This window comes from Ranitomeya imitator, chromosome 1 (assembly GCF_032444005.1).
Source record: "Ranitomeya imitator isolate aRanImi1 chromosome 1, aRanImi1.pri, whole genome shotgun sequence".
Classification (NCBI taxonomy): domain Eukaryota; kingdom Metazoa; phylum Chordata; class Amphibia; order Anura; family Dendrobatidae; genus Ranitomeya; species Ranitomeya imitator.
Window position 1 is genome coordinate 610,260,078 of NC_091282.1, and position 26,647 is coordinate 610,286,724.

Here is a 26,647-nt window from a genome sequence, read left to right on the forward strand (position 1 = left end):
TATATCAGCATATCCCCCAATACAGTCCCTATATATCAGGACACCCCCTTTACAGTCCCTACATATCAGGACACCCACCCATGCAGTCCCAATATATCAGGATACCCCCATACATTCCCTATATATCAGGATATCCACAATACAGTCCCTATATATTAGGATACCCCTCAATACAGTCCCTGTGTATTCGGATACCTGTCAGGCCATCCATGGTGTTAATCATTATCCGGCCTGTGAGCTGTGAACGTCAGTACGGTCAGACACCACGTGATAGGCACAGAGAGGGCAACAGCCCAACCAGGACTCGGGAACCGACCCCTCCTTAATAGCAGGACGTCACTGACTTATGCCATCATTCACTACAACTCCCAGCAGCCCCAGAGGCAGAATATGGGGGTAATGGAAAAAAATGGCAGAACCTGCCTGCATTGTACAGAATGGAGAAAATCCTGCTACCCACACTACTTCCTCATCTCGCCCCCTCTCTGTTGGTGTCCCCCAAGGCTCTGTCCTAGGACCCCTTTTCGTCTCAATCTATACACTCGGCCTGGGACACCTCATAATGTCCTATAGCTTCCAGTACCATCTATATGCTGATGACACTCAGATCTACCACTCTGGCCCAGATGTCACCTCTCTGCTCTCCAGAATCCCAGAGTGTCTATCGGCCATATCCTCCTTCTCCTCTCGCTTCCTCAAGCTCAATGTGGACAAATCTGACCTGACCATCTTTCCTCCATCTCGCACACCTTCCTTACCTGATCTATCTATTCCAATAAATTAATTCACACTTTCCCCTGTCCCGGTAATGCGCTGCCTCGGAGTAACCCTTGACTCTGCCCTGTCCTTCAAACCGCACATCCAAGCTGTCGCCACCTCCTGTCGCCTCCAGCTCAAAAATATTTCCAGAATCCGTCCTTTCCTCAACCCACACTCTACCAAAAAACTCGTGCATGCCCTAATCATTTCCCGCCTCGACTACTGCAACATACTCCTCGTGGCCTACCTTCTAACACTCTCGCACCCCTCCAGTCCGTCCTCAACTCTGCTGCCCGACTAATTAATCTCTCTCCTTGCTACACTCCTGCTTCACCTCTTTGCAAATCCCTTCACTGGCTCCCAATTTCCCAGCGTATCCAGTTAAAACTACTAACGCTGACCTACAAAGCCATCCATAACCTTTCTCCTCCATATATTTCCACACTAATCTCTCAATATCTTTCCTCACGTAATCTCCGGTCCTCCCAAGACCTCCTCCTTTCCTCCACGCTTATTCGCTCCTCACCCAATCGCCTCCAAGACTTCTCCCGAATATCCTCCATCCTCTGGAATTCAGTGCCCCAACACGTCCGACTATCCACCACATTTGGATCCTTCAGACAGAACCTGAAAACCCATCTCTTCAAAGAAGCTTACAGCCTGTAATAACCACACGGCCAGCTCAACACCATCGGAGCTACTGCAACCTTCCACCTACTGTCTCCTTCTCCATAATCCTGTAGAATGTAAGCCTGCAAGGGCAGGGTCCTCGCCCCTCTGTATCAGTCTGTCATTGTTAGTCTGTTTACTGTAAGGGTACCGTCACACAGTGCAATTTTCATCGCTACGACGGTACGATCCGTGACGCTCCAGCGTCGTAACAATATCGCTCCAGCGTCGTAGACTGCTGTCACACTTTGCAATCTACGACGCTGGAGCGATAATTTCATGACGTATGTGCGATGTAGAAGCCGTTGGTTACTATGCACACATCGTATACGATATATGTTACACCATGCAATCATGCCGCCACAGCGGGACACTAGACGACGAAAGAAAGTTTCAAACGATCTGCTACGACGTACGATTCTCAGCGGGGTCCCTGATCGCAGGAGCGTGTCAGACACTGCGATCTCGTAACTATATCGCTCGAACGTCACGAATCGTGCCGTCGTAGCGATCAAAATTGCACTGTGTGACGGTACCCTAAGTGATGTCTGTAATTTGTATGTAACCCCTTCTCATGTACAGCACCATGGAATCAATGGTGCTATAGAAATAAATAATAATTGTAGTCCATAAGATGACCCCCATAATCACACACAATTTTATGGAGTACCAGAGCTCCCAAAAAGGGGCAGACAAGAGACCACCTGGTGTGTAAAGACATACCCTCCAGTACCTTATACACAGAGACCCCATTATCTAATACAGATCCCCCAGTACAACACCCCAGTACCTAATACAGAGACCTCCCCAGTACAATCCACTAATACACAGAGAACCTCAGTACAATCCCCCAGTACCTAATGCAGAGACCCCCCAGTACAATCCACTAGTACCTAATAGAGACCTCCCAATACTCAATACAGAGACTCCCAGTACAATCCCCAATACCTAACACAAAGACCTCCCCAGTACCTAACACAGAGACCCCAGTACAATCCCCTATAAGGCTAGGGTCACATTGCGTTAGCGCAACCCGCTAGCACTAAACGGGTTGCACTAACGCAATGTTTTTAATGTGGCCGCGTCCCGGGGTCGCGGTAACGGGGATCTGCGAGAGCGGGGAACGGACCGCGGGCGCGCCTCGGACGCTGCAATCAGCGTCCGCGGCGCGCCAGGAAACACCGGCGCGCCGCTAGCGAGTGCCGAACATGGCACGCGCTAGGGCTGTGCGTTCCCATTGCCGTGAATGGGCGCACTAACGGACGCCTTGCACAGCGTTAATTTCGCCGTGCAACGCTGTCCGTTACCGCTTTCCCATTAACGCAATGGGAACCAGAGACATCCCCAGTACCTAATACACAGAGACCCCAGTAACCAATACAGAGACCCCAGTACAATCCCCTAATACCAAGACACCCCAGTAGAATCCCCCAATACCTAATACAGAGAACCACCAGTACAATCCCCCAATACCTAATACATGGACCCACCAGTACAATCCCCCAATAACAAATACACCGAGACCCCCAGTACCTAATACACCGAGACCCCCAGTACAATCCCCCAATACCTAATATACAGAGACCTACCCAGTACAATCCCCCAATACCTAATACACAGAGATCCCCCAGTACAATCCCCCAGTACCTAATACACCGAGACCCCCAGTACAATCCCCCAATACCTAATATACAGAGACCTACCCAGTACAATCCCCCAATACCTAATACACAGAGATCCCCCAGTACAATCCCCCAGTACCTAATACATAGAGATCCCAGTTCAATTCCCCAGTACCTAATACAGAGACCCCAGTACAATCCCCCAGTACCTAATACATAGAGACCCCAGTACAATCCCCCAGTACCTAATACACAGAGACCCCAGTACAATCCCCCAGTACCTAATACACAGAGACCCCAGTACAATCCCCCAGTACCTAATACACAGAGACCCCAGTACAATCCCCCAGTACCTAATACATAGAGATCCCAGTTCAATTCCCCAGTACCTAATACACAGAGATCCCAATACAATCCCCCAGTACCTAATACATAGAGACCCCAGTTCAATCCCCCAGTACCTAATACACAGAGACCCCAGTACAATCCCCCAGTACCTAATACATAGAGACCCCAGTTCAATCCCCCAGTACCTAATACATAGAGACCCCAGTTCAATCCCCCAGTACCTAATACACAGAGACCCCAGTTCAATCCCCCAGTACCTAATACACAGAGACCCTCCAGTTCAATCCCCCAGTACCTAATACACAGAGACCCTCCAGTACAATCCCCCAGTACCTAATACATAGAGACCCCAGTTCAATCCCCCAGTACCTAATACATAGAGACCCCAATACAATCCCCCAGTACCTAATACACAGAGACCCCAATACAATCCGCCAGTACCTAATACATAGAGACCCCAGTACAATCCGCCAGTACCTAATACATAGAGACCCCAGTTCAATCCCCCAGTACCTAATACACAGAGACCCCAGTACAATCCCCGAGTACCTAATACACAGAGATCCCAGTACAATCCCCCAGTACCTAATACATAGAGACCCTCCAGTACAATCCCCCAGTACCTAATACATAGAGACCCCAGTACAATCCCCCAGTACCTAATACATAGAGACCCCAATACAATCCCCCAGTATCTAATACTCAGAGACCCCAGTACAATCCCCCAGTACCTAATACATAGAGACCCCAGTACAATCCCCCAGTACCTAATACATAGAGACCCCAATACAATCCCCGAGTACCTAATACACAGAGATCCCAGTACAATCCCCCAGTACCTAATACACAGAGACCCCAATACAATCCGCCAGTACCTAATACATAGAGACCCCAATACAATCCGCCAGTAGCTAATACAGAAATCACCCAATACCTAATACACAGAAACCCACAGTAAAATCCCCAGTACAAAATACAGAGATCCCCCAGTACATTCCCACAGTACCGAATACACAGAGACGACCCCCTAGTACCTAAGGCGGCGGAAAACACAAACCAGGAAACCAGACACACACGTGACTACAGAACCATAAACGCCCACTGGTGGAAGCCACACCCGTTATCACTCCCTCAGACCCGTCCCCTGCACGAAGCCACACCCCTCGCTTCTCTCTCAGGGAGGCGGAGGCCCATGTCTGACGGAAGCTGCTGCGCTGAAAGGGACTCTGTCACCTGAATTTGGCGGGACTGGTTTTGGGTCATATGGGCGGAGTTTTTGGGTGTTTGATTCACCCTTTCCTTACCCGCTGGCTGCATGCTGGCTGCAATATTGGATTGAAGTTCATTTTCTGTCCTCCATAGTACACGCCTGCACAAGGCAAGATTGCTTTGCGCAGGCATGTACTACGGAGGACAGAGAATGAACTTCAATCCAATATTGCAGCCAGCATGCAGCCAGCGGGTAAGGAAAGGGTGAATCAAACACCCAAAAACTCCGCCCATATGACCCAAAACCAGTCCCGCCAAATTCAGGTGACATGTTCCCTTGAACAGTCGTCTCTTCAGTTAGCTCGTGGTCACACAGGGGGTGAAGCTTAGTGGCCCCTAAGCAGAAACCCCTGATTACACTATGGTATGGTGGCGCCCCCTAATGATGGGTGTAGGGAAACCTCCGCAGATGACAGCGCTGTTACTGAGAATAATCTCAATACAGCGCTGATATCACCGCCACATGGTGCCTCTGCCATGTGTCCTTATTCCTACACCTCATACCCCAATACTGAGCCGCTGCTGCCGTATGTGTCCCTATTACTGCTCCTGATACCCCAATACTGAGCCGCTGCTGCCATATGTGTCCCTATTACTGCCCCTGATACCCCAATACTGAGCCGCTGCTGCTGTATGTGTCCCTATTACTGCTCCTGATACCCCAATACTGAGCCGCTGCTGCCGTATGTGTCCCTATTACTGCCCCTGATACCCCAATACTGAGCCGCTGCTGCTGTATGTGTCCCTATTACTGCACCTGATACCCCAATACTGAGCCGCTGCTGCCGTATGTGAACCTATTACTGCACCTGATACCCCAATACTGAGCCGCTGCTGCCGTATGTGTCCCTATTACTGCCCCTGATACCCCAATACTGAGCCGCTGCTGCCGTATGTGTCCCTATTACTGCACCTGATACCCCAATACTGAGCAACTGCTGGCGTATGTGTCCCTATTACTGCACCTGATACCCCAATACTGAGCTGCTGCTGCTGTATGTGTCCCTATTACTGCACCTGATACCCCAATACTGAGCCGCTGCTGCCGTATGTGTCCCTATTACTACACCTGATACCCCAATACTGAGCCTCTGCCGTATGTGTCCCTATTACTGCACCTGATACCCCAATACTGAGCCGCTGCTGCCGTATGTGTCCTTATTCCTACACCTCATACCCCAATACTGAGCCGCTGCTGCTGTATGTGTCCCTATTACTGCATCTGATACCCCAATACTGAGCCACTGCTGCCGTATGTGTCCCTATTACTGCACCTGATACCCCAATACTGAGCTGCTGCTGCTGTATGTGTCCCTATTACTGCACCTGATACCCCAATACTGAGCCGCTGCTGCCGTATGTGTCCTTATTCCTACACCTCATACCCCAATACTGAGCCGCTGCTGCCGTATGTGTCCCTATTACTGCACTTGATACCCCAATACTGAGCCGCTGCTGCCGTATGTGTCCTTATTCCTACACCTCATACCCCAATACTGAGCCGCTGCTGCCGTATGTGTCCCTATTACTGCCCCTGATACTCCAATACTGAGCCACTGCTGCCGTATGTGTCCCTATTACTGCACCTGATACCCCAATACTGAGCTGCTGCTGCTGTATGTGTCCCTATTACTGCACCTGATACCCCAATACTGAGCCGCTGCTGCCGTATGTGTCCTTATTCCTACACCTCATACCCCAATACTGAGCCACTGCTGCCGTATGTGTCCCTATTACTGCCCCTGATACCCCAATACTGAGCCGCTGCTGCTGTATGTGTCCCTATTACTGCTCCTGATACCCCAATACTGAGCCGCTGCTGCCGTATGTGTCCCCATTACTGCCCCTGATACCCCAATACTGAGCCGCTGCTGCTGTATGTGTCCCTATTACTGCACCTGATACCCCAATACTGAGCAACTGCTGGCGTATGTGTCCCTATTACTGCACCTGATACCCCAATACTGAGCTGCTGCTGCTGTATGTGTCCCTATTACTGCACCTGATACCCCAATACTGAGCCGCTGCTGCCGTATGTGTCCCTATTACTACACCTGATACCCCAATACTGAGCCTCTGCCGTATGTGTCCCTATTACTGCACCTGATACCCCAATACTGAGCCGCTGCTGCCGTATGTGTCCTTATTCCTACACCTCATACACCAATACTGAGCCGCTGCTGCCGTATGTGTCCCTATTACTGCACCTGATACCCCAATACTGAGCCGCTGCTGCCGTATGTGTCCCTATTACTACACCTGATACCCCAATACTGAGCCTCTGCCGTATGTGTCCCTATTACTGCACCTGATACCCCAATACTGAGCCGCTGCTGCCGTATGTGTCCTTATTCCTACACCTCATACCCCAATACTGAGCCGCTGCTGCCGTATGTGTCCCTATTACTGCATCTGATACCCCAATACTGAGCCACTGCTGCCGTATGTGTCCCTATTACTGCACCTGATACCCCAATACTGAGCTGCTGCTGCTGTATGTGTCCCTATTACTGCACCTGATACCCCAATACTGAGCCGCTGCTGCCGTATGTGTCCTTATTCCTACACCTCATACCCCAATACTGAGCCGCTGCTGCCGTATGTGTCCCTATTACTGCACTTGATACCCCAATACTGAGCCGCTGCTGCCGTATGTGTCCTTATTCCTACACCTCATACCCCAATACTGAGCCGCTGCTGCCGTATGTGTCCCTATTACTGCCCCTGATACTCCAATACTGAGCCACTGCTGCCGTATGTGTCCCTATTACTGCACCTGATACCCCAATACTGAGCTGCTGCTGCTGTATGTGTCCCTATTACTGCACCTGATACCCCAATACTGAGCCGCTGCTGCCGTATGTGTCCTTATTCCTACACCTCATACCCCAATACTGAGCCACTGCTGCCGTATGTGTCCCTATTACTGCCCCTGATACCCCAATACTGAGCCGCTGCTGCCGTGTGTCCCTATTACTGCCCCTGATACCCCAATACTGAGCCGCTGCTGCCGTGTGTCCCTATTACTACACCTGATACCCCAATACTGAGCCGCTGCTGCCGTATGTGTCCCTATTACTGCACCTGATACCCCAATACTGAGCCACTGCTGCCGTATGTGTCCCTATTACTGCACCTGATACCCCAATACTGAGCCGCTGCTGCCGTATGTGTCCCTATTACTGCCCCTGATACCCCAATACTGAGCCGCTGCTGCCGTATGTGTCCCTATTACTACACCTGATACCCCAATACTGAGCCGCTGCTGCCGTATGTGTCCCTATTACTGCACCTGATACCCCAATACTGAGCCGCTGCTGCCGTATGTGTCCCTATTACTGCACCTGATACCCCAATACTGAGCCGCTGCTGCCGTATGTGTCCCTATTACTGCCCCTGATACCCCAATACTGAGCCGCTGCTGCCGTATGTGTCCCTATTACTACACCTGATACCCCAATACTGAGCCGCTGCTGCCGTATGTGTCCCTATTACTGCACCTGATACCCCAATACTGAGCCGCTGCTGCCGTATGTGTCCCTATTACTGCCCCTGATACCCCAATACTGAGCCGCTGCTGCCGTATGTGTCCCTATTACTGCACCTGATACCCCAATACTGAGCCGCTGCTGCCGTATGTGTCCCTATTACTACACCTGATACCCCAATACTGAGCCTCTGCCGTATGTGTCCCTATTACTGCACCTGATACCCCAATACTGAGCCGCTTCTGCCGTATGTGTCCTTATTCCTACACCTCATACCCCAATACTGAGCCGCTGCTGCCGTATGTGTCCCTATTACTGCATCTGATACCCCAATACTGAGCCACTGCTGCCGTATGTGTCCCTATTACTGCACCTGATACCCCAATACTGAGCTGCTGCTGCTGTATGTGTCCCTATTACTGCACCTGATACCCCAATACTGAGCCGCTGCTGCCGTATGTGTCCTTATTCCTACACCTCATACCCCAATACTGAGCCGCTGCTGCCGTATGTGTCCCTATTACTGCACTTGATACCCCAATACTGAGCCGCTGCTGCCGTATGTGTCCTTATTCCTACACCTCATACCCCAATACTGAGCCGCTGCTGCCGTATGTGTCCCTATTACTGCCCCTGATACTTCAATACTGAGCCACTGCTGCCGTATGTGTCCCTATTACTGCACCTGATACCCCAATACTGAGCTGCTGCTGCTGTATGTGTCCCTATTACTGCACCTGATACCCCAATACTGAGCCGCTGCTGCCGTATGTGTCCTTATTCCTACACCTCATACCCCAATACTGAGCCACTGCTGCCGTATGTGTCCCTATTACTGCCCCTGATACCCCAATACTGAGCCGCTGCTGCCGTGTGTCCCTATTACTGCCCCTGATACCCCAATACTGAGCCGCTGCTGCCGTGTGTCCCTATTACTACACCTGATACCCCAATACTGAGCCGCTGCTGCCGTATGTGTCCCTATTACTGCACCTGATACCCCAATACTGAGCCGCTGCTGCCGTATGTGTCCCTATTACTGCACCTGATACCCCAATACTGAGCCGCTGCTGCCGTATGTGTCCCTATTACTGCACCTGATACCCCAATACTGAGCCGCTGCTGCCGTATGTGTCCCTATTACTGCCCCTGATACCCCAATACTGAGCCGCTGCTGCCGTATGTGTCCCTATTACTGCCCCTGATACCCCAATACTGAGCCGCTGCTGCTGTATGTGTCCCTATTACTGCTCCTGATACCCCAATACTGAGCCGCTGCTGCTGTATGTGTCCCTATTACTGCTCCTGATACCCCAATACTGAGCCGCTGCTGCCGTATGTGTCCCTATTACTGCCCCTGATACCCCAATACTGAGCCGCTGCTGCTGTATGTGTCCCTATTACTACTCCTGATACCCCAATACTGAGCCGCTGCTGCTGTATGTGTCCCTATTACTGCTCCTGATACCCCAATACTGAGCTGCTGCTGCCGTATGTGTCCCTATTACTGCACCTGATACTCCAATACTGAGCCACTGCTGCCGTATGTGTCCCTATTACTGCACCTGATACCCCAATACTGAGCCGCTGCTGCCGTATGTGTCCTTATTCCTACACCTCATACCCCAATACTGAGCCGCTGCTGCTGTATGTGTCCCTATTACTGCTCCTGATACCCCAATACTGAGCCGCTGCTGCCGTATGTGTCCCTATTACTGCCCCTGATACCCCAATACTGAGCCGCTGCTGCCGTATGTGTCCCTATTACTACTCCTGATACCCCAATACTGAGCCGCTGCTGCTGTATGTGTCCCTATTACTGCACCTGATACCCCAATACTGAGCCGCTGCTGCCGTATGTGTCCCTATTACTGCCCCTGATACCCCAATACTGAGCCGCTGCTGCCGTATGTGTCCCTATTACTGCCCCTGATACCCCAATACTGAGCCGCTGCTGCCGTATGTGTCCCTATTACTGCACCTGATACCCCAATACTGAGCCGCTGCTGCCGTATGTGTCCCTATTACTGCCCCTGATACCCCAATACTGAGCCGCTGCTGCTGTATGTGTCCCTATTACTGCACCTGATACTCCAATACTGAGCCGCTGCTGCTGTATGTGTCCCTATTACTGCAGCTCATACCCCAATACTGAGCCGCTGCTGCCGTATGTGTCCCTATTACTGCACCTGATACCCCAATACTGAGCCACTGCTGCCGTATGTGTCCCTATTACTGCCCCTGATATCCCAATACTGAGCCACTGCTGCCGTATGTGTCCCTATTACTGCCCCTGATACCCCAATACTGAGCCGCTGCTGCTGTATGTGTCCCTATTACTGCACCTGATACCCCAATACTGGGCCGCTGCTGCCGTATGTGTCCCTATTACTGCACTTGATACCCCAATACTGAGCCGCTGCTGCTGTATGTGTCCCTATTACTGCACCTGATACCCCAATACTGGGCCGCTGCTGCCGTATGTGTCCCTACTACTGCACCTGATATCCCAATACTGAGCTGCTGCTGCCGTATGTGTCCCTATTACTACACCCTATATCCCAATACTGAGCCGCTGCTGCCGTACGTGTCCCTATTACTGCACCTGATACCCCAATACTGAGCCACTGCTGCCGTATGTGTCCCTATTACTGCACCTGATATCCCAATACCGAGCCGCTGCTGCTGTATGTGTCCCTATTACTACACCCTATATCCCAATACTGAGCCGCTGCTGCCGTATGTGTCCCTATTACTACATCTGATACCCCAATACTGAGCCACTGCTATCGTATGTGTCCCTATTACTGGACCTGATATCCCAATACTGAGCCACTGCTGCCGTATGTGTCCCTATTACTGCCCCTGATACCCCAATACTGATCAGCTGCTGCTGTATGTGTCCCTATTACTGGATCTGATACCCCAATACTGAGCCGTTGCTGCCGTATGTGTCCCTATTACTGCCCCTGATACCCCAATACTGATCAGCTGCTGCTGTATGTGTCCCTATTACTGCACCTGATACCCCAATACTGAGCCGCTGCTGCCGTATGTGTCCCTATTACTGCCCCTGATACCCCAATACTGAGCCACTGCTGCCGTATGTGTCCCTATTACTGCCCCTGATACCCCAATACTGAGCCGCTGCTACCGTATGTGTCCCTATTACTGGACCTGATATCCCAATACTGAGCCACTGCTGCCGTATGTGTCCCTATTACTGCCCCTGATACCCCAATACTGAGCCGCTGCTGCCGTATGTGTCCCTATTACTGCCCCTGATACCCCAATACTGAGCCACTGCTACCATATGTGTCCCTATTACTGGACCTGATATCCCAATACTGAGCCACTGCTACCGTATGTGTCCCTATTACTGCCCCAGATACCCCAATACTGAGCCGCTGCTGCCGTATGTGTCCCTATTACTGCCCCAGATACTCCAATACTGAGCCACTGCTACCGTATGTGTCCCTATTACTGCCCCAGATACCCCAATACTGAGCCACTGCTACCGTATGTGTCCCTATTACTGCCCCAGATACCACAATACTGAGCCGCTGCTGCCGTATGTGTCTCTATTACTGCTCCTGATACCCCAATACTGAGCCGCTGCTGCCGTGTGTGTCCCTATTACTGCTCCTGATACCTCAATACTGAGCCGCTGCTGCCGTATGTGTCCCTATTACTGCCCCTGATACCCCAATACTGAGCCACTGCTACCGTATGTGTCCCTATTACTGCCCCAGATACCCCAATACTGAGCCGCTGCTGCCGTATGTGTCCCTATTACTGCCCGATACCCCAATACTGAGCCGCTGCTGCCGTATGTATCCCTATTACTGCCCCAGATACCCCAATACTGAGCTGCTGCTGCCGTATGTGTCCTTATTCCTACACCTCATACCACAATACTGAGCCGCTGCTGCCGTATGTGCCCCTATTACTGCTCCTGATACCCCAATACTGAACCACTGCTGCCGTATGTGTCCCTATTACTGCCCCAGATACCCCAATACTGAGCCGCTGCTGCCGTATGTGTCCCTATTACTGCCCCTGATACCCCAATACTGAGCCACTGCTACCGTATGTGTCCCTATTACTGCCCCAGATACCCCAATACTGAGCCGCTGCTGCCGTATGTGTCCCTATTACTGCCCCAGATACCCCAATACTGAGCTGCTGCTGCCGTATGTGCCCCTATCCTGTGTTTAGTGTGTGACTGGTGTGTATCACGTGTATGTATCCTGTGTCTAGGGTGTGACTTGTGTGTATGTGGCACATGTCTAAATAATAAAATCTTTGTTTTTATAGAATATCATTGTGTTCGGCAGCACTTGTCTTGTTTACCCATAATTATCTGCTGCAGATAAGGGTGCTTGACTAGATGGAAGCTAAGGGAAGACTCTGCAGCTAGTACCCCTTAAGGTACCATCACACATAACGATATCGTTGCTTTTTGTGACGTAGCAATGATATCGTTAACGAAATCGTTATGTGTGACAGCGACCAACGATCAGGCCCCTGCTGGGAGATCGTTGGTCGCTGGGGAAAGTCCAGCACTTTATTTTGTCGCTGGATCTCCCGCTGACATCGCTGAATCGGCGTGTGTGACGCCGATTCAGCGATGTCTTCACTGGTAACCAGGGTAAATATCGGGTTACTAAGCGCAGGGCCGCGCTTAGTAACCCGATGTTTACCCTGGTTACCGTTGTAAATGTAAAAAAAAAAAAACACTACATACTTACATTCCCGGTGTCTGGTCATGTCCTCGCCTTCAGCTTCCCGCATTGACTGGTGAGCGCCGGCCAGCCGTAAAGCACAGCACAGCGGTGACATCACCGCTGTACTTTACGGCCGGCACTCAGTCAGTGCGGGAAGCTGACGGCGAGGGACATGACCAGACACTGGGAATGTAAGTATGTAGTGTTTGTTTTTTTACATTTACAACGGTAACCAGGGTAAAGATAGGGTTACTAAGCGCGGCCCTGCGCTTAGTAACCCGATATTTACCCTGGTTACCCGGGGACTTCGGGATCGTTGGTCGCTGGAGAAATGTCTGTGTGACAGCTCTCCAGCGACCACACAGCGACGCTGCAGCGATCGACATCGTTGTCGGTATCGCTGCAGCGTCGCTTAGTGTGACGGTACCTTTAAGCATGGTGTGCCCTTAGAATGATGTTCTCTGGTGGGCCCAAGCTACTCCAGTCCGACGCTGCTTGTGACACTTTCCCACCATTGCCTTCGTGTGACCGGGGCTGGTCAAAGCTTAGGGCAGCTCTACATGCGATCTCATCTTTCCCCACTTCAAGTTGACCGGCAGAGATTTCTGAATCTTGAAATGGAAAACTGAACAGCTGTTCAGAGTGTCCAAGTGTGGGATCAGTTGTCTCAGGGTACTCTGCATGGTGGGAGGAAGGAGGATCAGGGTGAGGAATATCCTGCTGGCCACACTCATGGCTACTCAGACTTGACCGTGTGGAAGACAAGGTGGTGGTGGTGGCTAAGTGACTGGAAGCATTCTCCGCTATCCAACCAACAACCGTTTCACACTGCTCTGGCTTCAATAGTGGTGTGCTGCGGTCCCCTAGAAACTGGGACAGGAAGGTCGAGCGAGAAGATGTGGGTCTTTGTTGCCCACTTTCACCTTGCCCACGGCCTCGTCCTCTGGATGCACCATCACGTCCACTTCCCCGTTCCTTGCCCCTTGCCTTGCCCATTTTAAATGGACTACTGCACTATTTCAAATGCGCAACACAAATGTCTTTATTATTAGCTAAATAATATTTGCATTATGCCTGCAAATCTACGATTTTTCAAACCCAAACACCAGGCAGGTCTCAGCCTGACCTAACAGACTGTACAGTCATGGACAAAAATTTTGAGAATGAGACAAATATTAATTTTTCCAAAGTCTACTGCTTCATTTTTTCTAATGGCAATTTGCATATAGTCCTGAATGTCAGAGTGATCAGCTTAACAGCAATTACTGTACTTGCAAAGTCAATATTTGCCCAGAAAATGAACTTTAACCCCGAAAACACATTTCAACATCATTGCAGTCCTGCCTTAAAAGGAGCAGCTAACATCGTTTTAGTGATTGATCCATTAACACAGGTGTGGGTGTTGATGAGGACAGGGCTGGCGATCAATCAGTCATGATTAAGTAAGAATGACATCACTGCACACTTTAAAAGGAGGCTGGTGCTTGATATCATTGTTTTTCTTCAGTTAACCATGGTTATCTCTAAAGAAACACGTGCAGCCATCATTGCACTGTACGAAAATGGCCTAACAGGGAAGAGTATCGCAGCTACAAAGATTGCACCTCAGTCAACAATCTATCGCATCATCAAGAACTTCAAGGAGAGAGCTTCCATTGTTGTCAAAAAGGCTCTAGGGCGCCCAAGAAAGACCAGCAAGCGCCAGGACCGTATCTTAAAACTGTTTCAGCTGCGGGATCGGACTACCAGCAGTGCCGAGCTTGCTCAGGAATGGCAGCAGGCTGGTGTGAGTGCTTCTGCATGCACTGTGAGGCGGAGACTCTTTGAGCAAGGCCTGGTTTCAAGGAGGGCAGCAAAGAAGCCACTTCTCTCCAGAAAAAACATCAGGGACCGACTGATATTCTGCAAAAGGTACAGGGAGTGGACTGCTGAGGACTGGGGCAAAGTCATTTTCTCTGATGAATCCCCTTTTCGATTGTTTGGGACATCTGGAAAACAGCTTATTCGGAGAAGAAGAGGTGAGCGCTACCACCAGTCTTGTCTCATGCCAACTGTAAAGCATCCTGAAACCATTCATGTGTGGGGTTGCTTCTCAGCCAAGGGAATCGGCTCACTCACAGTCTTGCCTAAAAACACAGCCATGAATAAAGAATGGTACCAGAATGTCCTCCAAGAGCAACTTCTCCCAACCGTCCAAGAGCAGTTTGGCGCCCAACAATGCCTTTTCCAGCATGATGGAGCACCTTGCCATAAAGCAAAGGTGATAACTAAATGGCTCATGGAACAAAACATAGAGATTTTGGGTCCATGGCCTGGAAACTCCCCAGATCTTAATCCCATTGAGAACTTGTGGTCAATCATCAAGAGACGGGTGGACAAACAAAAACCAACAAATTCTGGCAAAATGCAAGCATTGATTATGCAAGAATGGACTGCTATCAGTCAGGATTTGGTCCAGAAGTTGATTGAGAGCATGTCAGGGAGAATTGCAGAGGTCTTGAAGAAGAAGGGTCAGCACCTCAAATATTGACTTGCTGCATTAACTCATTCTAACTGTCAATATAACCTATTGGTACTCATAATATGATTGCAATTATATTTCTGTATGTGATATAAACATCAGACAAACACTAATAAAAACCAGAGGGCCGCAGATCATGATAATATAATATAATTTTGGTGTCATTCTCAAAAATTTTGGCCATGACTGTATTCCATTTTTTTTTCTTTTTTTTTAAAAGTTAATTTATGCAAAATAGCGCTGTATAGGATTTGAGTATCTCACAGCCCAAAAATAAGTACACCGGCCTCCAATGCCAAAACTTGGAGCAGAGATATATGACGGCTGTAACAGAAATACCACACTGGCATTCTCAAAAATTTTGGCCATGACTGTATTCCATTTTTTTTCTTTTTTTTTTAAAGTTAATTTATGTAAAATAGCGCTGTATAGAATTTGAGTATCACACAGCCAAAAAATAAGTACACCGGCCTCCAATGCCAAAACTTAGAGCATCACACAGAGATATATGACGGCTGTAAGGTTGCCGTCACACAAGCAGTATTTGGTCAGTATTTTACCTCAGTATTTGTAAGCCAAAACCAGGAGTGGAACAAATAGAGAAAAAGTATAATAGAAACATATGCACCACTTCTGCATTTATCACCCACTCCTGATTTTGGCTGAGAAATACTGATGTAAAATACTGACCAAATACTGATAGTGTGACGGCAGCCTAACAGAAATACCACACTGGCAAATCTGTGGCCTTTCAATTTGTTTTTAGGCTAAATAGTACTGTATAGAATTTGAGTATCATACAGCCAAAAAAAAAAATACGCCGGCCTCCAATGACCAAACTTGGAGCACGCAGATATATGAGGACTTTTTCAAACACACACAAAAAAAATGGGGCACAAGGGTAGCACACACAACTATGCCACATATGCCTGACAAACTATAATTTTTCAACAGGCCTCAGTCACACAGAACAGATTGTATTGTATATTTATTTTTTTTTTTTGGGGGGGGGGTTATGTTTGGGGAAAAAAAATAAGGTACATAGATAGTAAATAAGCTGCAGCAGCAGGCAGTTATGGAGCTTTGGGAAGGATACAGTGGGACCAATGGACGCACATACAGTGCCTGCAGGCCTTGCATTGATGTGGATATGCTGTTCCCTGCCTGCCAATTCTGCAATATCGGGACCCATGTATTATCCCTAAAAAGGACTGTTAGTTTCTCAGGAATTGTGGATGTAAGAGTTGCAGACCTACACTAACTCTAAAACCACGATTCTGACCCTATTTCGGCAGCAGCTCTCCCTATTCTCGCTGAAACAGGAACAGAATGCGGCGAGCAGGGCGGCGTCAGGTCTCTTATACTCGGGATAATGCTGTGCGACCAAGCCAATCACTGCACGGTCATAACAAAGATGGCTGCGGCATTTCATGGCCTGGCAGACAATCCCTGAACCGTGATTGGGTCTCTAAAGTCCGCCAAAACTGTTGGGTGGAGACTGCAGTTACTGCCGAATAATCCCGGAAATGCTAGCTGCTCGCCGAGTAGCCCGATACTCGGGCGAGTAACGAATAGTGGCGAGCACGTTCGCTCATCACTAGTTAGAAACTTAAATTTTTGTCAAGATAATGAACCGTCAAATTGCTGTCAGTTTCGTAACATACTACCCAGTCCAGGAAATTACTGAAAAGCTCGAAATAGTGACAGGAGATGGAGCAGCCCATCGGTAGGCACATATCAAAGTAAAAGAGCTGGTCCACCTCACAACCTAAAAGGTGGAAACACTCGTGGTGAACAGGTAATAGACAAAATGATGACTCTATGGCCGGCTTCACACTCAGCGTATGAAAATACGGTCCGTTTTTTACGGCCGTAATACGCTGAAAAGTCCCCAAAATAGTGGTCCGTAGCTCCTCCGTAGGCAGGGTGTGTCAGCGTTTTTTGCGCATGGCATCCTCCGTATGTAATCCGTATATCATCCGTACTGCGTGTTCTTATCGCAGGCTTGCAAAACCGACATACGGCTATACAAGGGATCCATGTGTTAAAAAAAAAAAAAACATACAGTTAGGTCCATATATATTTGGACAGAGACAACATTTTTCTAATTTTGGTTATAGACATTACCACAATGAATTTTAAACAAAACAGTTCAGATGCAGTTGAAGGTCAGACTTTCAGCTTTCATGTGAGGGTATGCACATTAAAATTGGATGAAAGGTTTAGGAGTTTCAGTTCCTTAACATGTGCCACCCTGTTTTTAAAGGGACCAAAAGTAATTGGACAATTGACTCCAAGGCTATTTCATAGACAGGTGTGGGGAATCCCTTTGTTATGTCATTCTCAATTAAGCAGATAAAAGGCCTGGAGTTGATTTGAGGTGTGGTGCTTGCATTTGGAAGGTTTTGCTGTGAAGTAAACATGCGGTCAAAGGAGCTCTCCATGTAGGTGAAAAAAGCCATCCTTAAGCTGCGAAAACAGAAAAAAAAAACATCCGAGCAATTGCTACAATATTAGGAGTGGCAAAATCTACAATTTGGTACATCCTGAGAAAGAAAGAAAGCTCTGGTGAACTCATCAATGCAAAAAGACTTGGGTGCCCACGGAAGACATCAGTGGTGGATGATCGCAGAATATTCTCCATGGTGAAGAGAAACCCCTTCACAACAGCCAACCAAGTGAACAACACTCTCCAGAAGGTAGGCGTATCAATATCCAAATCTACCATAAAGAGAAGACTGCATGAAAGTAAATACAGAGGGTTCACTGCACGGTGCAAGCCACTCATAAGCATCAAGAATAAAAAGGCTAGACTGGAATTTGCTAAAAAAAATCTAAAAAAGCCAGCACAGTTCTGGAAGAAAATTCTATGGACAGATGAAACCAAGATCAAACTCTACCAGAATGATGGAAAGAGAAAAGTATGGCGAAGGCGTGGTACAGCTCATGATCGAAAGCATACCATATCATCTGTAAAACGCGGCAGAGGCAGTGTGATGGCTTGGGCATGCATGGCTTCCAGTGGCACTGGGTCACTAGTGTTTATCTACATTCTCCGGGGTTTTGCAGACATGAGCAGTTGCATTAGCAAAGCTCGTGGCTGCAAAATATTTTAACCCCTTCAGATGGATTTACATCGTTGGACGTGACAGATCCTCGGAAGGTATGTATATTGTTGGTTTATTTTTTTTTTTTTCTTTACAGATCGAGGGTCTTCAGTGAGTGGATTGAGAGTAGAATAAATTAATACAACAACCTTTGTGATTTTTTCATTAAATTAATTTTTAATAATGTGTGTGTGTTATTTTTTAACCCTTTACTAGTATTGGATTAATAATGGATAGGTGTCAGAATTGACGCCTCTCCATTATTAATTTGGCTTAATGTCACCTTACAATAGCAAGGTGACATTAACCCTTCATTACCCCATATCCCACCGCTACACGGGAATGGGAAGAGAGTGGCCAAGTGCCAGAATAGGCGCATCTTCCAGATGTGCCTTTTCTGGGGTGGCTGGGGGCAGATGTTTTTAGCCAGGGGGGGCCAATAACCATGGACCCTCTCCAGGCTATTAATATCTGCCCTCAGTCACTGGCTTTACTACTCTGGCGGAGAAAATTGTGCGGGAGCCCACGCCAATTTTTTCCGCCATTTAACCCTTTAATTTACTAGCTAGAACGGCCAAATTTTGCATAGACACACTAATGACATTAGTAGTGTGGAATATGCAAAAAAAATGCTGATATGAGATGTTTACTGTATGTAATCATGTCTCATATCATGTCGGGTTTTAGGAAGGAGAAAGCAAAAGCCGGTAATTGAATTACCGGCTTTCTGCTATATCGCGCTGGATGAAATATTAATATATATACATATATGTGTCTCACTGACATATATATATATATATACCTATTCTATGTGTACACATTTATTCTACCTATTCTACTGTAAGCTGTCAGTGTGATTTTACTGTACACCGCACTGAATTGCCGGCTTTTCTCTCTAACACCACTGCGTATTTCTCGCAAGTCACACTGCTGGTCCGTGTGTAATCCGTATTTTTGGGGCTTCCATAGACTTTCATTGACGTTTTATTTGCGCAATACGGTGACAAACGCAGCATGCTGCGATTTTCTACGGCCGTAGAAAGCCGTATAATACGGATCAGTAAAATACGGCAGATAGGAGAAGGGGCATAGAGAATAATTGTGCCGTATTTTATGCGAGTTTTACGGACGTAGGTTCTGCGCTCTTACGTCCGTAAAACTCGCTAGTGTGAGGCTGGCCTATGTCCGATTTTGACAGCAGGGCACCGGGCCCAGCTGTCCGTACGAGTTTGACTGCCCTGTCAAATGAAGCGTAGGTTAAGGACGCTTCTCCTGGGAGTATTCTGTCATTAACCGAATTGCCTTTGGGGTATGAAAGGTGATGTATTAACCGATATTTTCCTGGTTCTTTTTTAAGGACGATGCCTAAGGGTGAGATTCTGAAATTACTGAACGGCAGCGATGTAAATGGGCCCGCCATCCTGCCTAGTTCTACCTCTTTTTCGATTTTTTTTCAGGGAAGTTGAGTCGCCCGCCAGGGCCGTGGGGTACTCGGTACCGATCCGGTCGCAATTAAAGGGGTGGTCACGGCGGCAACGAACCGGTTCGTGGTCCTGGGCGCCCAAGTGAAAGGGACGGTCTTTAAAGGGATTAGTTGAATAATAAAAGTTGGTGACGCCACCTGTGGTATTCGGTTAGGGGTGACCGACGCTGCTTAAAGGGATCCTCTGGGATGATGTTATGGCAGCCGGATGATATAATGTCCCACAGGTGAAGTAGGTCCCCAGGGCTCCCGGTGAATAGATGGAGGATGGTGAGTGGTGCAGGACAGAACGAAGGACACAGTTGTGCAGTCTTTTTACCTGATTTACTGATGGTAGCAGGTAGCCACAGTCCAGGGCACCAGATCACAGGTACAGGCAGGGTCCGGCTGGCTTGGAGTCAAGTTCAGAGTCCAGCTTTATCAGGTGGAGTTAAAAGCCTTCCTTCTAGCGCTGTATTGTTATAGTCCCTTACTGTCTATGGCTTTGTAGCAAAGTCCTCTGTTATCTCTGTCCTTTATTGAAGTGGGACACAAACCATATGACAGGTCACTCAAGCCTTTTTACAGGATCTCTATCATGACCCAGGCTCTATGTGTCACTGTGTCTCCTGGGTGTTAGGGTGGACAGGTTACGTGTAGTTCAGCTGTCCTACCGGTTTTTGCTGTGCCTCCTAGAGTATGACACAACCTCGGATTTCTGGTTACCGGTATCTGCACTCAATCAGGGATGTAGCCCACTCCCAGCTATTCTCCCCTGTTGTCACTCTCCTGTGCTTCGCTCTCTGGCACGTTTGCTACAAGCTGTTATTCCTTCTGTATCTCGCTATCTGGGAGCTACAGCACCTCAGGCTGTACGGCCCCTCACCCGTCCTTCTGCCTCAGACTGCTCAAGTCTGCTGTCTGGCACCAACTGTTTAATCTTCCCAACTGCTTAGCAACTGCCTAGCAACTAACTCCTCCTCCCGACCAGAGAAATCAGGTCCCTTGAAGTCAGGTGTAGAGCTCCCCCTTCTGGCCTGGAGTCAGAACGGGTTTGTATGTTCTGATTACCTGTCAAAAAGGAATCCTCCATCGCTTCCAAGCATGACATCACTCTCCCTTGAGGAAAGCAATGCCACTGTGACAACCAGGACCCTGGGGCGTCACAAATTCATAAGCGGATTTCAGATTATTCGCCGATGTTGGAGTGTGACTAAAATTAAAGGGGATAAAGAAACCGAATTTGAAGCCGTGATCAAGGTACTGTGCCGCCTCTTTATTGGGGTAGAGGCTTAGCCAGGGGCCCATTGCGGTTACGTTCACCGGGGTTATGCCTTGAAGGTGCTAGGCGTGTACACCTTGCTGCAGCCCTTTAAGAGCAACATAAATAGTGCGGCGGATAAATATAAAAATAAGTGCATGTCATGCAGTAATATAGATCCCAGCCTTAATAACCACAGCACAATATTATGTCATAGCAGTTATGTATAAAACGCTGACACAGGGGTTAAATTTTATGGTTGTGGCTATAGTTTGTAAACAGCGGCAAGAGAGGCAGGTAAATTCCAATATATAGCTGGATACAGCCCAGGTGGGCGTAAACTCAATCCACGCTGTACTATGCTACAGGGCTCTATATAATAAATAGTGCGTGTAAGTTGACAAATAGAGAGCGCTTACAACAATATCCACATCGCCAGTGAAATATGCTTATAGTTATGGCTGTAATCTGCCAGGAGCGGCAAGAGTAACAAGTAAGATCCGGCACAAAGCCAGGTGCAGCCCAAATGGGCAAAAAAAAGACACACTATGCCATGCTATGAAGTGCTGCGGAGCAGATATGAAAAAATAACACAAGGCGCGTACTGAGACAGTATCCGCAATGCTTACCGCTGTGTGCACAGACCCTCTCTGGATGGTGAGAAGCCCGATGCGCGTTTCGTGTCCACGCTGGACACTTCTTCAGGGGGTATACTGAATCAGTATGGACAAGGACCTTAAGTAGTCATGGAGACGCAGCATGTGACACATCACAAGGTCTAAATAGACCAATAGGAAAGCGGCATGAGCGGCGCGTGCGTGGTGCGTACCCCAGGTCCCGGCATGGTAAATACCGGGCGTCACGCGTCACAGCGCGTGCGCAGGGAAAAGAGGACCCTGGGCACGCGCAGGAGGCTAGAGAGACGCCAGGAACCATGCTGGATCCGGGGACAACAGCGCGCACGCGCACAGCCGCACAGAGATATATAATCAGGTGATGCATACGATACTGATACGTCTATAATAGTAAAGATCAAACATATGTACTGTATATATTACATTATAAGGACACAGTAAACAAGCAGCAGTCACAATTACAGATATTAACAAAACATTTAAAGCAGTGTTGCATCCGAGCTGCCAGTAAAGCGCTGTGATTGTCCATTGTATATTATCGTTTGAAATGACATGCCAAATATCTGGAATGTTTGCGCAGTCTCCATGATGTGATGATAGAGGGAAATTCCGGAAGTGGAGCTTGACCATACATACTTATCACTAAATAGAACAAAAATAAAAATAATTAAAAACAAGCGAAAAAGTACACCATCGGGAGGGACTAATTGAGCATAAAATGGGCCAATGAGTAGTCGATGTGGGACACATATTTATAAAAATGAGGCAAAACTAAGAGACTCATTTAGACCCTTTGGGGTCATGGTGTCAAGTATTACAATCCATCTGGATTCTTTTTGGGCCAGTATCTTTTTATAATTCCCACCGCAGATCCCAAGATGGATGGCCTCAATCCCTCTCACTTTAAATGTAGTTGGGTCACAATTGTGATAGGCCTTAAAGTGGCGAGGGATGGATTTAAGTTCAGCATAATCAACCACTGTCTTGGCTGCGCAAATGTCCCGCACATGTTCACGTACCCTAATACGCAGTTCTCTTGAGGTGAGGCCAACGTATATCATGGAACACCCGCATGTAGCGTAGAATATTACATTGGCGCTACTACATGATATACGCTGTCGTATTTGAAATTGCCTCAAGCCATCACATGATTGAAAGGTAGAGCAGCGCAGGACATTTGTGCAGGCAAGACAGTGGCCGCATGAGAAGCACCCAGGGGTAGGTCCCTTTGAGTTGAATGGATTCACCACTTTTGGAATGTAGTGACTATTAACAAGTAGATCATTTAGATTTTTAGATCTTCTTGACGTCATGGAGGGAAAGCTGCCAATGAATGGACCTAGGGAGGGCTCTGCACTCAAGACAGCCCAATGTTTCGTTAGAATATTTCGCATATTATTCCACTAGTGGTTGAATGTTGAAATAAAGCAAATTTTTTGGTTATCAATCTTAATTCTATCTTCACGAGGGTATAATAAGTCGCTGCGTGGGGTCTTTCTTGCCCTATCGTAACCCTTCTTTATGCATCTATTACTGTAGCCGCGGTTCTGAAAGCGGATTTTGAGATCTGCTGCTTTTCTTTCAAATCGATCATTAGTGGAGCAGATCCGCCTCATCCTGAGAAATTGACCGACCGGGACGGCACTAATGGTAGCAAGGTTATGTGAAGAACTAGCATGAATAAGTGAGTTAACTGATGTCGGTTTTCTGTAGACGTCGGTCTGTACAGATCTATCAGTATCGATCGTAAGCGAGACGTCCAGAAAGTCGACAGTAGTATTATTGAACTTGATATTCTGTGAATTACTATTCAAAACAGACATGAATTCCCCGAGCTCCTGCTATGTCCCGTCCCACAAAAATAAAACATCATCTATAAAACGAAGCCAGCACAGCACATGGGTAGCGGCCTGCGCGCCTCCGTCGCCAAATAAAGATCTCTCCCACGCTCCCAAGAAGAGATTAGCATACGAAGGCGCACAGGCCGCGCCCATGGCCGTGCCACGCTTCTGTAGATAAAAATGATCTTTGAAAACAAAAAAGTTGTGGGTAAGGACAAAGCGCAGGAGCTCGAGGATAAATTCCACCATTTCGCCGTCCAGGTCGGAAGTCCCCAGGAAGAGGCGGACCGCATCCAAACCGTCATTATGATCGATGCAAGTATACAAGGATTCGATGTCTGCAGTGACCAGCAGCGTTTATGCGTCCACAAGGATGCCATCAACCCGCGCCAGAACGTCCGTCGTGTTGCGAATCAATGATGGCAAAAGTTCTACAAGTGGTTTAAGGTAGTAATCTATAAATTTACAGATTGGGTCACAAAGACCTTCAATCCCTGACACGATAGGACGTCCCGGGGGGTTAAGGGCATCCTTGTGAACTTTCGGAAGAAGATAGAAGGTAGGTGTCTTAGGCGATCTAACCGTTAAACCCTCAAGAACTTCCTTTGTAATTAGATTCCTTTCTAGAGCAGAGACCAAAATACGCTGAAGTTCGAGAGAAAAGGAGGTATGTTATGATGCGGTGGTCTAGGAGCAACATGGAATGAGCTCTTAAGGAAGTGGTAACTGTACTGACCGCAGTCCCTAAGCTCAACACAACACTAGAAGCAGCCGTGGAATGCTCCTAACTCTCCCTATGCATCTCGTCACAGCCTAAGAGCTAACTACCCCTAAAGACAGAAGCAGGAAAACTATCTTGCCTCAGAGAAAATCCCCAAAGGATAGATTAGCCCCCCACAAATAATGACTGTGAGTGGAGAGGGAAAAGACATACACAGAATGAAACCAGGATGAGCACAGGATGCCAGTCTAGCTTGATAGATAGGACAGGATGGAATACTGTGCGGTCAGTATAAAACACTACAAAAATCCACGCAGAGTTTACTAAAAATCTCCACACCTGACTAAAGGTGTGGAGGGTAAATCTGCTTCCCAGAACTTCCAGCAAGACAGAATTAATTCATACTGATAAGCTGGACAAACATAGAAAGCACTGAACGGATAAGTCCACAATCAGTGAACAGAACAGAGCAAGTAAGAACTTAGCTTTGCTGAACTGGTCAGGAAAACAGGGAAATCCAAAGAGATGTGAATCCAACCAGAAACCATTTACAAGTGGCACTAGCTGAAGGAACAGCCAGACCTAAATAGCCGAGCAGAAGAGAAGATAAGTGAAGGCAGCTGATGACAGCTAACTCCAAGGAGCAGCCATACCACTTGAAACCACAAGAGGGAGCCCAAGAGCAGAACTCACAAAAGTGCCACTTACGACCACCGGAGGGAGCCCAAGAGCGGAATTCACAACAGTACCCCCCCCCCCCTTGAGGAGGGGTCACCGAACCCTCACCAGAGCCCCCAGGCCGATCAGGATGAGCCAAATGAAAAGCACGAACCAAATCGGCGGCATGGACATCGGAGGCAACAACCCAAGAATTATCCTCCTGGCCATAACCCCTCCACTTGACAAGATACTGAAGCCTCCGCCTCAAAAAACGAGAATCCAAAATCTTCTCAACCTCATATTCCAACTCTCCCTCAACCAACACCGGGGCAGGAGGGTCAACCGAGGGAACAAAGGGCACCACATATCTCCGCAACAAATATCTATGGAAAACATTATGAATGGCAAAAGAGGCTGGAAGAGCCAAACGAAACGACACCGGATTAATAATTTCAGAAATTTTATAAGGACCAATAAACCGAGGCTTAAACTTAGGGGACGAAACCTTCATAGGAACATGACGAGAAGACAACCAAACCAAATCCCCCACACGAAGCCGGGGATCCAACACACCGACGGCAGTTAGCAAAACGCTGAGCCCTCTCCTGAGACAACGTCAAATTGTCCACCACATGAGTCCAAATCTGCTGCAGCCTGTCCACCACAGAATCAACACCAGGACAATCAGAAGGCTCAACCTGCCCAGAAGGAAAGCGAGGATGAAAACCAAAATTACAAAAGAAAGGAGAAACCAAAGTAGCCGAACTAGCCCGATTATTAAGGGCAAACTCGGCCAAAGGCAAGAAAGACACCCAATCATCCTGATCAGCAGACACAAAGCATCTCAAATAGGTCTCCAAGGTCTGATTAGTTCGCTCAGTTTGGCCATTAGTCTGAGGATGAAACGCCGAAGAAAAGGACAAATCAATGCCCATCCTAGCACAAAAGGACCGCCAAAATCTAGAGCCAAACTGAGAACCTCTGTCAGACACAATATTCTCCGGAATGCCATGCAAACGAACCACATGCTGAAAAAACAATGGAACCAGATCTGAGGAGGAAGGCAACTTAGGCAAAGGTACCAGATGGACCATTTTAGAGAACCGGTCACAAACAACCCAGATAACAGACATCTTCTGGGAAACAGGAAGATCCGAAATAAAATCCATGGAAATATGCGTCCAGGGCCTCTCAGGGACCGGCAAAGGCAAAAGCAACCCACTAGCGCGGGAACAGCAAGGCTTGGCTCGGGCGCAAGTCCTACAGGATTGCACAAAAGCACGGACATCGCGCGACAACGACGGCCACCAAAAGGACCTAGCAACCAAATCTCTGGTACCAAAAATCCCAGGATGACCAGCCAACACTGAACAATGAACCTCAGAAATTACCTTACTTGTCCATCTATCAGGAACAAACAGCTTCCCTACAGGACAGCGGTCAGGCCTATCAGCCTGAAATTCCTGAAGCACCCGCCGCAAATCAGGAGAGATGGCAGAAAGAATCACCCCTTCCTTAAGAATGCCAACCGGCTCAAGGACTCCAGGAGAATCAGGC

The 26,647-nt window shown here is 48.2% G+C and overlaps 1 protein-coding gene across 3 annotated transcripts in view; it reads right to left on the reverse strand.

The window, feature by feature from the left end:
- Nucleotides 1-26,647, reverse strand: part of PKLR (pyruvate kinase L/R) — an 85,931-nt gene that overhangs the window by 50,099 nt on the left and 9,185 nt on the right. The window contains exon 1 of one of the 3 annotated variants that reach the window (XM_069769300.1): nucleotides 4,433-4,509. The exons of 1 other annotated variant lie outside the window; for it this stretch is intronic. The gene's annotated coding sequence lies outside the window, so the exon portion shown is untranslated. One more of the 3 variants, XM_069769309.1, reaches the window with a different exon arrangement.